Source organism: Euprymna scolopes, chromosome 46, assembly GCF_053919585.1.
Source record: "Euprymna scolopes isolate OS-2025 chromosome 46, ASM5391958v1, whole genome shotgun sequence".
NCBI classification, from domain to species: Eukaryota; Metazoa; Mollusca; class Cephalopoda; order Sepiida; family Sepiolidae; genus Euprymna; species Euprymna scolopes.
Window position 1 is genome coordinate 77,106,621 of NC_136527.1, and position 11,461 is coordinate 77,118,081.

Sequence of the window (11,461 nt, forward strand, 5' to 3'; positions counted from 1 at the left end):
ACCCCTGGATCAATTTCATCAAAAATTCATGAAGTCACGTTAAAAAAACTATTTTCTAACTTTACACAGAACCCGTCGAAACAGGTGTTGCTTAGAATATAATCTAGCTGAAAATATATATATATATGGAGTTTGTTTATGATTTAAATCAAAATGCGCTATTATCAAACAATTCTTTCAATATATGTTTGTTTAGTGACCAAAACTGTAATTTAGTTGAAATCCTAAAATTAAATTTTATACATTTTACTTTTTTAATTTCTACTAGCAAGGCCGCACAGCGTTGCTCAGGAGTGTATAAGACAATTAGGAAGATTTTCAACATACCTTATTAGTTTAGGAGTGAATCCAATACATATAAATATATAAATATATACACATAATTAAAATTCATAATGATCGGTTAATAAGTTTAGGAAGGAATCCAGTACATTAAAATATATAAATATATACACATAATTAAAATTCATAATGATCGGTTAATAAGTTTAGGAAGGAATCCAGTACATTAAAATATATAAACATATGCACATAATTAAAATTCATAATGATCGGTTAATTAGTTCAGGAAGGAATCCAGTACATTAAAATATATAAACATATGCACATAATTAAAATTCATAATGATCGGTTAATAAGTTTAGGAGTGAATCCAGTACATTAAAATATATAAACATATGCACATAATAAAAATTCATAATGATCGGTTAATAAGTTTAGGAGTGAATCCAGTACATTAAAATATATAAACATATGCACATAATTAAAATTCATAATGATCGGTTAATAAGTTTAGGAGTGAATCCAGTACATTAAAATATATAAACATATGCACATAATTAAAATTCATAATGATCGGTTAATAAGTTTAGGAAGGAATCCAGTACATTAAAATATATAAATATATACACATAATTAAAATTCATAATGATCGGTTAATAAGTTTAGGAGTGAATCCAATACATATAAATATATAAATATATATACATAATTAAAATTCATAATGATCGGTTAATAAGTTTAGGAAGGAATCCAGTACATTAAAATATATAAATATATACACATAATAAAAATTCATAATGATCGGTTAATAAGTTTAGGAAGGAATCCAGTACATTAAAATATATAAATATATACACATAATTAAAATTCATAATGATCGGTTAATTAGTTTAGGAGTGAAACCAGTACATTAAAATATATAAACATATGCGCATAATTAAAATTCATAATGATCGGTTAATAAGTTTAGGAAGGAATCCAGTACATTAAAATATATAAATATATACACATAATTAAAATTCATAATGATCTGTTAATAAGTTTAGGAAGGAATCCAGTACATTAAAATATATAAACATATACACATAATTAAAATTCATAATGATCGGTTAATAAGTTTAGGAGTGAATCCAGTACATTAAAATATATAAACATATACACATAATTAAAATTCATAATGATCGGTTAATAAGTTTAGGAAGGAATCCAGTACATTAAAATATATAAATATATACGCATAATTAAAATTCATAATGATCGGTTAATTAGTTTAGGAGTTAATCCAGTACATTAAAATATATAAATATATACACATAATTAAAATTCATAATGATCGGTTAATAAGTTTAGGAGTGAATCCAGTACATTAAAATATATAAATATATACACATAATTAAAATTCATAATGATCGGTTAATAAGTTTAGGAGTGAATCCAGTACATTAAAATATATAAATATATACACATAATTAAAATTCATAATGATCGGTTAATAAGTTTAGGAGTGAATCCAGTACATTAAAATATATAAATATATACACATAATTAAAATTCATAATGATCGGTTAATAAGTTTAGGAAGGAATCCAGTACATTAAAATATATAAATATATACACATAATTAAAATTCATAATGATCGGTTAATTAGTTTAGGAAGGAATCCAGTACATTAAAATATATAAATATATACACATAATTAAAATTCATAATGATCGGTTAATAAGCTTAGGAAGGAATCCAGTACATTAAAATATATAAATATATACACATAATTAAAATTCATAATGATCGGTTAATAAGCTTAGGAAGGAATCCAGTACATTAAAATATATAAATATATACACATAATTAAAATTCATAATGATCGGTTAATAAGTTTAGGAAGGAATCCAGTACATTAAAATATATAAACATATACACATAATTAAAATTCATAATGATCGGTTAATAAGTTTAGGAAGGAATCCAGTACATTAAAATATATAAATATATACACATAATTAAAATTCATAATGATCGGTTAATAAGTTTAGGAGTGAATCCAGTACATTAAAATATATAAATATATACACATAATTAAAATTCATAATGATCGGTTAATAAGTTTAGGAAGGAATCCAGTACATTAAAATATATAAACATATATACATAATTAAAATTCATAATGATCGGTTAATAAGTTTAGGAAGGAATCCAGTACATTAAAATATATAAATATATACACATAATTAAAATTCATAATGATCGGTTAATAAGTTTAGGAGTGAATCCAGTACATTAAAATATATAAACATATGCGCATAATTAAAATTCATAATGATCGGTTAATAAGTTTAGGAAGGAATCCAGTACATTAAAATATATAAACATATGCGCATAATTAAAATTCATAATGATCGGTTAATTAGTTTAGGAATGGATCCAACACATACAAAACTATAATCATATAAATATATTTAAAATTCATAATGATCCATTAATTAATTTAGGAGTGAATTCAAGACATAAAACTATATAAAGCTATACACATAATTAATATTTATAATGATCGGTTAATTAATTCAATACAAATGTCATTACTTGATCTATTTACGTTTGTTTTGGAATGTAACAAATGAGCCATATCTCATATATATTTTGAATATGACAGTTTTGTTATGTAAGTCAAAAACATTCTTCTATATGTTTTTAATAAAAGTGTTCTTCGGTATTTATTACACACAATTTAAAAATCAAGAATATTGGAATATGTAAAAAAAAAAAATTTTTTTAAGGAAATGATGCTAATCACAACCGCAACACTTCTTCAAGTAATCGGTCACGTTATCCGTTGCACCAAACTGCTTTAAGAACGTTGTGAAATATCTTACTAAATATATTTCCCTTTTACTCGATCTACACATACATAAAACGACGCCATTATGCTACGCTCGTCAAGGTGTTATTAATTTCAAGTTTGAACACTTGTTTGAAGCCCTGAGCAAGTATTTTAATCAAGTAAACTCCTCTACTAAAATTATGCACCAAAAATGCAATCTTTTCAGCTAATGCACGTCGTCCAATGATCATTCGTCTAGGGGGAGATACAATTTGAAAAACAGAGAGAGACACACCCACATACACACACAAACACAAACATGGTGAGATTTATATATTAGAATAAATTGAATCAAACTGTAGTGTTTATGCATTTGGGATATCGTGTGATTTGTAAATATTTTTTTACAGGTTTCTTCTATTCTTTTTGTTTTAATTCAAATAATTTTATTACGGAAAAATATCAGTGTTTTTTAAACAACAATAATATTGATTTTATGCCCAATTTTAGTTACAACTTTAAGGTAAATTAAATAAATAACAAGAGTTATATATATATATATATATATATATATATATATATATATATATATATATATATATATATATATATATAACTTATTTGATCTTTTTAGCTTTAAAAATGTTGGAATTTTTATCAACCCACATTTATTTTGTATGCTTTTCGTAACATGAAATATAAGGGATATGTAGAAGACCTAAAACAATTCCTCTAATATATTTAACGAAAAATACTTTTATTATGTAAGTTTATTTAATAAATATCGAAAATTTCAGGGACAGATGTTTACTATTTGATTTTTTTTATAGATTTTTGAAACATGGGTATGTCTACGGCTTCAAAAACGCAACGACGGCTGTTTTAAAGCTGTTTTCGATAATTTAAACACTATTTTTGTATCACATTTTCCTTACTTTTGAATGCTGTAAAAAAATTTGTAAGAAATATTAGCAGTTTATTTAAAGCTTCTTTTAAATGGTAAAAAAGATAGGATGATAATATTAAATTAAATTACAGTTATACAGTGTTGCATATTTGGGTGTTTAAAACTGCGGCACGTGTTGGAGGTATCTATGATACACTTATTAAAAATTAACACAACTGATTAAGCTATTTTTGCAGTACAGACCCGTTTCTTCGACCTTAATACATTTAATATTTAACATATTAATCATTAAAAATAACATGTACATTTAGTTTGAACATAGATATCGTTCTTGAAAACAAATATTGCAGGGTTCTGTTTTATCATTAAATTTCATAAATATTGTCCAACAAAACTGAGCTGTTGGTTTAATTCTAGAGTAGATAAACTTCTGTTCACATTACCCGACTTATCGATGTCCACCAAACGAGTCACTTTCACTGATTGTTTGTTTAAAAAGGTACAAAAAAGTTCAAAACGTAGCACTTGTTTCCAGGACGTTTCAAGGACATTTTCACATTCTCACAAACATCGAACGATTTATTATTTATCTTTTCTTTTTCATGTGTTCAATCAACACACACGTCAAAATATGACAACAATATAAAATGATTTATTGTTTCTTTCTATGCTTAAATAAAACAATTTTATGAACATTTAAGTTTGTCTTCGCCTTAACGCTTATTTTGACATCTTTTAATGTTTTTGTTTACGTTGTAACATGTTAAAACAATTAACTATTAAAAAATCTATTTTTCTGTGCTCAGTTGTCTAACAATTTAACCAACTTTGAATTAAATTATTTTTTATATGATAATTATTATTTTCTCAGAATTCATAAGTTTTACTCAAATAAACACATTTTGTACAAAAATATAAATGTAAGATTGAAAAATATATTTTAGAAGATTTTTTTTTTAAATGGGAGAATCAAACTTTTGGTACTCATATACTTCTTGATCCGTGCTGAAATAATAACGTTAAAAAAGCCATTCTTAACATGGGGAGGGTGTTTTGTACATATTCTGTACTTTAACCTTACAATTGAATAAAAAAAGAACATATAAAACTTTAATTAAACTTGGAAATACAGTTGAAAAATAGCGCGGATCAGTAAGTGCATTATTAGCACCAAAGTTTTTTTTTTTATTCACGTATGTTATAAAGCATGTTGAAATCAATATTTTTTTTATTGGTTGCAATAAAAAAAAAATTCTTTTAAAGTTTCAGATATTTTAAAAGTTATTGGATGTAAGTTATTTTAAAGTATATGAAAAGAAACTAACTTACATTTCATTCCAGGAATTCAATACAAAAAAATGGGATGAAAATTTGTTTTGTTTGTTAGGATTTCTTTAGTAAATTGATACAACGTATTTTAATGTTTCAGATTCTTTAAAAAGTTATTGGATGTATTTTATTTTAAAGTATATGAAAAGAATAAAAATAATAACTTACCTTTCATTCCAGTAACACACACACACACACACACACACACACACACACACACACACACACAAAAAAAAAAAATGAGATGAATTCGTTTTTTTCTTTTGTGTTCAAAACAGAAAATTTGTTTTGTTTGTTAGGATTTCTTTAGTAAATTGATAAAACTTTTGTTTTGTGTGTCCAATTCATTAAGAAATAAAATATATGAAAATATAAAAAAATCAAAATTAAAATATGAAAAACACGATTTAAACGTGAAATTATTTAAAGAAAAAAATTAACTGTTAAAGAACAATGAATTTATGCCATTTTAAAATGGTGTAATCATTATTTCGTTCCTCGTATGAAAATGTCCGTTCATTAGTTCATAATGTGCAATTGTTTTCCAATCATGTTTAGAGCATATTAAACAATTAAATAAATTATATCGATGCTTAAAAGTAAAACTAAACTTATTATAACAATAATACGATTAAAACAATTGACGCTGTTATAAAACAGCGTCACACTTGAACCGGAAGTAGCTTACTATTGCTATTGAATTCATGAACGTTTTTTTTTTCCTTTTTTACATTCAAGGTGAAAAAAAGTAATAAAATGAACCCAAAATTGGTAATGCAGCATATTTACTCACTGAAGTTTCGGAAGTAAACGGTAATAGTCAGTTTCGCGTCTCATGATGAAAATATTCCAAGTCGCTGTCGGTTTCTTTTCAGTGCAAAATTTAAATATGATAAATAAACACGCAACTTTTTTTATTAAACTATGTTTACGAATTCACATTAATGAAACGGCTGGAATTGCAATATTTGGCCCTCTTGCACTTTTAGGCAAATGGAAATTAGGAAGATAGAAAAGGGGCAGCAGTCGTCTGACACCGGTTTGAAGAATGCCATTGATTGGATAGAGAAATTATGACGTCATTTTATAAATAAACAATTTCTTAATTTTTTACGCGTAATTTTAATTAATTAGAAACGATAAAAAGATACGATATTGAAATTGACAGTATTAGAAAACATTTTTTAAAAATAAATGATAGTTTTAGAAATAAATTAATACATGCATGATAAAAAGTACTTTTTTTTATTTAGTATAAAACAGTTTTTTTTAACCAACCAAAGATAATTATAACTGATATTGTTCTCTGATACATATTATTATACGCGGAAATATTTAATTTAATATAAAATATAATTTAAAATAAAAGTAAAATAGTTAACAATAAGTTAGCGATCGAATTGCTTCTACATTAATTATTTCTATTATTAAATACTAATTTATAATACTTTCAATTTTTAAATTCTATCAGAACTTTTAAAATTCTTTTAACTGGAGAGCCAATTAAAGTTTTTTTTAATTTAAAATAAAAGTAAAATAGTTCACTATAAATAAGCGATCGAATTGTTACTTAAATGACTTTTAAAAATGCTTTTACATTAATTATTTGTATACTATTATTAAATACTTATTAAATTCTTTTACAACAATTTCAATTCTTAAATTCTATCTTAACTTAATTTTTTTTAATTCTAAAAATACTATTAATTAATGAATACTTAGTTATTAAATTCTTTTCCAATTCTTTTTCAACAATTTAAATTTTTATCAATATTTCATAGTAATGACGTCATAATTTCTTTATCCAATCAAATTGCATTCTTTCAACCGGTGTCAAACAATTGCTGTTCTTTTTCTGTCTTCCTAATTTCCAGTTGCCTAAAGTGCAAGAGGGCCCAATTTTTTTAACTAACGATTCTTTTCTTGTCTCCGTTGTCGATGAGAAGTTGATAGAATGCGGCTCCACCTAAGTTGTTGATTTCTTCTTGTGATTTCTGATGATACAGTGATATATGTCACCGTTACGTCCCCTTAGATAACGCTCCTATCAATAGCGTTTTAGATATATGGCCCCTTCTGTTTTGAGCGGGTTTACTAAAAATAAAAATGGAGGTCATATCACGACTCCTTGACTATATCAAGCGTCTTGTTTGCTTCCGTCTTAACAGTGGCTCCCTTTGTTTGTACCCTTCGGCTAAAACTAAGCAGATGTGTTATATATATATATATATATATATATATATATATATATATATATATATATATATATATATATATATATATATATATATATATATATATATAAACAAATGATTAATAAAACACGTTAAAAGACATCATGAAAAAGAGTTAAAAACATATTTAATTTTAAAAAAGGAAGCACAAGATAAGTGGATATATATATATATATATATATATATATATATATATATATATATATATATATATATATATATATATAGACTTATATGTAATATACTGAGTTCGGGAAATTCAGTAAATTTTGATATACCAATGATTTTTAAGCCAAAAATGGTTGACATAAAGAGTAATCTACAAATTTATCAACTTTTATAATCGAGCATTAATATACTGTGTTAACAAAATCAAGACTTCAAAACAAGGTGTTGATGGCAACAAAAGGTGTATTTCAATTTACGTTACAATGATTTCCCTGTCCAGTTCGACAATTTCAAGCATTATATCGCTTGAAAATTTTCCAAAACCAGCATTTCTTCAAACTTTATGAATAAACACATTTTTGGTAATGGAGCATGTTTTCAAGAGAAAGAAAGAAGGGGGAATCCCTAACGGAAAAAGCAGGCGAGAAACATTACCTTTGCTGTGGTTACGGAAAGCCCCATTTAAATATTAATATATCGCCTAATTTTCGTATCATTATTTAAGAACAGAGTCATGACAAGTTTCAACAGAGAACCCTAAGACATTTTTAAAAATTATTTATATATCCCATTCGTTGGGTTCCGAAATTAGATTTTGCTATTTCTTTATTTCCCAATAATTATTTTTTTATAAGAAAAATTTTTTTAATTTGTGTTTCTATATTTATATTATGGCCGTAACAACCTTGCAAAAACGTTACGGTTAGTTTTAGTTTCGTATTAGTTGCAAGTAATGTTTATAGATTATCTTTATAAATGTACTTGGATTAAGACCCTTTTATGTTTAAAGTTTAATTGAAGAGGAGAATAAATAAAATGGGCGTATTAAAAATATAGTAACGGAATTTTGTGTTCGTCACCAAAATCCGTTTTTCATCGTAACAAAAAGGAAAGAAAAAAAGGGAAAAAAAAACATTTAGAACGAATTTCTCGGAAAAGAGTAACTAATGGAAATGAGCAAAGAAATACAGACGCGAATATTTTTAAAATGATCCAAGTTGATTAAAACAAAAAATTATCAATTGCCTTTATTTCCCAAGGATGGGGTTAAAAAACCCTTAAGGAACATTTAAAAATACATATAAAAATACAAAAAAAAGGCGTCAATCCTTACTTGCACGAAAGGCTGAAAGAAAAGAACATATAAAAACGGAAAACAGTCCTTATTTTGAATTCAGTTCTTTTAACGAAATATTCAGTCTTTCTTGGACAAAATGTTCTTTTTTTTTCTTTTCCGAAAGGAATCACAAACAAAAACTGGGAGAAAGAAGTATTTTCCCTTTGTGAAGGAAACTTCGGTTGAAAAATCTTTCAAAGAGGGTATTTTCTTTCTAGGGGCGATATTCTGCTCGTCCGGTCGGCGAAATTAATTTTTGTTCTTTACAGAAAAGACCTCCTCAACACACGGCTGTTTCTTTCGTTAATACTTTGAGAGTAATAATTTACCAGTTGTAAGACTTGTTTGTCTTTTAATAACAGATATTAATCTTCTAGTTGTAAGACCTAGTTGTCTTATAATACCTGAGAATAAAGTAACGTTAGCAGTTTAGTACTTCCCAATGGAGTTGTAAACAAACGTCTTTCTCCAAAGGAGAAAAATTAGGAAAATTAATTTGGACGTCAAGACCCTTTGATGGAGAACGAAAATAGCCTCCTTCTTCCTTGCTGGCTAGGTTCGAACTAAACGGCAAAAGCCCTCCTCCTCCTCCTCTCCCCTTGTCTTCAGAATGTATGAGTGGAGCCAACTGCTAGAAAGGGGACCATAACGATGCTGCTGCTGCTGCTAATGATGATGATGTAATTGACCTGCCGTCAACGAATGCGTTTCTTTCCCCAAAATGCCGAGATGTTGAATGTGTATAAATAAAAAAAAAATGAATAAAAATTATTTCTCTATTACAAATTTCAACAATATATAAATCTTTGTACAACATTTCGGGTGAAGTATTCTAATCTATTTATTATTATTCAATGTTTTAAGATTCATTGTTATTCTCCTTGAAAAATGTTTAGGATAATTATAGAGGGAGATAATCCAATTATGTTGTTAAGTACTGCTAGTTAATTCTGTTTGAAACTGGGTCGATTTTTATTTCATATAACGGTTAAGGGAAGGTAATTAAATCCATTTCATGTTTTGGTTCATTGATTACTAGAAGGCATCTATTATTTAATAATTAATTTAATCAGACAGATCCAGAATGTGCTACGATGGCTTTTTTAACAAATTAAGTATATAAATTTTGTTTTTACTCTTAAAGAATGTTTTTTGACTCATGGGCATAACCTGCATCTGTTATTAATCACTTATGCTGCTCATGTCATATAATTCATGCGTTGTATTCTTGGGTGTCTAATTAAATAAAATATTATATATCCTCTAATTATTATTCTGACAGCAAAAACCACCCATGGCTACAAGTGTGTTTCACTCCGATGGGAAGATGACTACTCCTGCATTTATGGGCAAGAAAACACATTTAGAACAGGGAGTGAAGTAGCTAAACAAGTAAGTCAGCATGGATTCTACCAACTTAGGGTGTCAGATGACAAAATCCATTGAATTAATATTTAAATAAATTTACAGTCCCCAAATTGCTAATTTAATTTTTAATAATAACTAGTTTAATTGCTAAGTTGTTTTATTGATTTGAGGAGGGGATCACTTATTTCACCGTCAATGCTGCTACGACTGAATACAAGAATGCTCACCGTTATGGAGAAAAATTCCAATCTTAGATGAGCTATGTACTTTATCCATATTTCCTACCCGATTAAGAAGAATGGAAGCTCTTTTCGCATGTTAGATTTGGATCCTTCATTTAGATTGTTACAGTTCTAGCTATTATACTCTACATTAAAATTTAATCCTAGCATCCCCCGCAATGTTTAAGAAAGCACTTAAACTAGTGATAGTTCGATAGTTTTCTAGCCAGATGTAAATTACAGACATTCAGGTGCAAATTCCGAGATTTCAAAGAAACAGAGAAACAAATTATAGGGCAAGTAATATCTGAAACAAAGCATCCAGAATTTCAAAAAACTCTTCTAGCAAAGTTAAATATTTGCTACTGCAGGGAGCTATAAACTGCGGCAGGAAACATGAAGCTTCTATAGACCACATGAGACGAGTAGCTGAAGTCTAAAAACGAAAAAGAGATAGGTACAGTGAAATCCAAGAATTATTAACAATGAAAAGCTACAATACAAGTAGAAAATTCCCAGGATAGGGTACGATATGTTCAGCCTGTGCATGGAAAATTAATTGGGCCAAAGTCTACACCCACAAAGACGAGAAAGCAGTATAGCATATGACAACACTATTAATAAGGAAGGGGCAAATAGTAATCCAGGACACCGAGATATACAAAATATAAAGGAAGCAGTATAAGCACCAGAAACAGCAACCGTGCTCACTCTGTAAATGGTTTCAGGGGGACAATGAAGGAATATTTACAAACCTTATAATAATACTTGCCAACCTTTCTGAAAGCTAAAGTTCATACAAGAGCCGAAGGCAATACACCTTCCGGAAAATGTTCCCATATATGATAAGTGTAGCAGGACAACCGCTCCTCGGTGGAACAAAAGATGAATCAACTGGGCGCTTCTACACTATTAGGACGAAACTTTGGAAATCGTGTGACCTTCAACTGCAGTAGGACGACGTCTGATCTTTTCCCATGTCGCATTTAATCAGTCTTCAATCATGGCCGGGTGTT